The sequence below is a fragment of the Myotis brandtii genome, unplaced genomic scaffold (genome assembly GCF_000412655.1).
Source record: "Myotis brandtii unplaced genomic scaffold, ASM41265v1 scaffold303, whole genome shotgun sequence".
NCBI classification, from domain to species: domain Eukaryota; kingdom Metazoa; phylum Chordata; class Mammalia; order Chiroptera; family Vespertilionidae; genus Myotis; species Myotis brandtii.
Window position 1 is genome coordinate 1,892,822 of NW_005361573.1, and position 2,330 is coordinate 1,895,151.

Here is a 2,330-nt window from a genome sequence, read left to right on the forward strand (position 1 = left end):
GGCTCGGCCCAGCTGCTCTCAGGAGCCCTTGAAATGCCTGGTGCTGGGGAGGAGGCCGGCCAGGCAGCTTAGCTTGCAGCCTGAAGGGCCCTTTCAAGGCTAAGGGACAGGCTGAGCCGCAGGCACCCAGGGCCACGTGTCCAAAGTGGAGCACCACCCACGCGTGGGCATTTGAATTTAAAGTAAAAGGAAAGAACGTTTCAAATGCAGCTCCTGTGTGCCAGCCACCGGGTGGCCAGGCGCAGGTCTAGAATGGGGCCAAGCTGGCCCTCCCACCCCTGGCCTGTTGCTCTATGGCCTAGGAGCTAAAAAGGGCTTTTAAATTGTTTTTAAGGGAAAGAAGAGAAGAGAAGGGGGAGCAGAGAAAGGGGGAGAGGAGGGAAGAGAAGCAGCAACAACAACTCTATGTGATGCACAAGACCTGGAGTATTTACTCTCTGGACATTTATAGAAAAGGTCTGCGGACCTGGGGGTAGGACATCCCCATCACTCGCACTAATTTCTGTTGGACAGCGCCGACTTGGAAGGCAAAGGAGAGGCCTGGGGGGGGGGCAATGAGCCCCCTTTTTCTTAGAGGGGAAACGCAAGCATTCATTATGCTCCACTGCATATTTAACACAGGGCCCAGGGCTTTCCATGCCCTCCCTCGTTTTAGCCTCACAACAGCCCTGGCGGGCGGGTGAGGGCCCGGCTCTCTAACGTACGGATGACGAAGGCCAGGTGTGTGCCAGGTGAGCAAGACTCTGCCAAAAAGCGAATGCCTAATCAACCAAACCGAGCAGCACATAGAGACCACAGGTAACAAAACAAAAAGACAAGAAGGAAATACAGTAGAGGTAAAATGCCACCAGGGGTAGGTGAGGATGTTTTTTCCTCATCACAGACTTGCACGGCGTTGTCATATTGTCTTTCTACATCATAATAAAATGACTGGTATTTTAAAAACTTATAGTGGGGACTCAAATCCCAGCTCCATGGGCTACTGACTGACCCCCTCTGAGCCTCAGTTTCCTCATCTGTAAAATGGGGGCGATAACAATGGGCATATGGCACTGGGCCCTTGAAATGTGGCCGCTGTGGAGGAGGAACTAGCCTCAGAGAAGCACTGGGGGATGTAAATAAGTCAGAGCGAGATTTACATGCCGGCTTTCATTTTCTAATTTCATCCTCGGTGGAAACTTGTGTTTCTTTTCCTCACCCGAGGAGAGAGAGGGGGGTGAGAGAAACATCAATCGGCTGCCTGCTGCTTGTGCCCCAGCTGGGGATGGAACCTGCAACGGGACATGCGCCCTCACTGGGAATGGAACCAGCCACCTCTTGGTGCCCAGGACGCCGCCCCACCCGCTGAGCCAGCGGCCAGAGCTGTGGAAACTTTGCAGATGGGGCTTTTCATTCCCATCTGAGAGGTGAGGAGACCGCAGCTCTGAGAACTGAGTGGTCAGAAGCCTCACCACTAGCAAGAGGAGAAGCCAGTTTCCATACCTGGCTCTGTCCCCAGGCGGATCTCCGTGGCACCGTCATGGGACTCATAACACGGGTGCAGCAGGAGGATGGGAGGGAGCTTTGCTCGATTTTCCCACTGACCCTGGAAGTGGGGGGCAGGGGGCTGTTCAATCTTCAAGATCCTTTTAGACCCACATTCATTCCACAAGTGTTTACTGAGCGACTACTATGTACCAGGACACATGGAGAGCAGCAGACAAAGGCTCCTGCCTCCTGGAGCTGACCTTCCAGTGGGAGCAAAACTGCAGCGTGTGAGACAGCAAGACGCCTGTGACAGATGTTCGGAAGGAAATGCTACCCCGGGGGGGCGGGGGTGTGTCAAGCCACAGGACGTCACAGAACAAGGTGACATTTACACTGATACCCACTGATTTGGCCTCAAACTCATTTGAACTTCTAAGTCAGCATAAATTCTCCAAGCTCAGCGGACAGAGGTTTCCACGATGGGGGAGGAGGGCTGGAGCACACGCCACCAGCGAAGGTGGCAGGTCCTACACTTACAGTGGCCTGGGAGGGGAGCCCAGTGCCATGTGCTCAGCTCAGCTATCAGTCCTGCAGGTCCTCCCCTCGGGAACCAGCTCCCACACATTCCATCGCCATGGTTACCATCGACCCCGCTGAGCCCCGCTGACCCCACCATCCCAAGCCCCCACCTGCGGGTGCAGAGTTGGGGAGACCAGGGATCTCCCTGGCAGGGCCCCTGGGAATGAGACCTCGGACCACTCTAGACGGAAGCCAGCTGAGAAAAGCCTGCCAGACTCCTCAGGCGAGAGGAAGAGGAAAACAGTAACTCCGAGGTCTGGACGCGCCCGGGCTGAAAAGTGCGA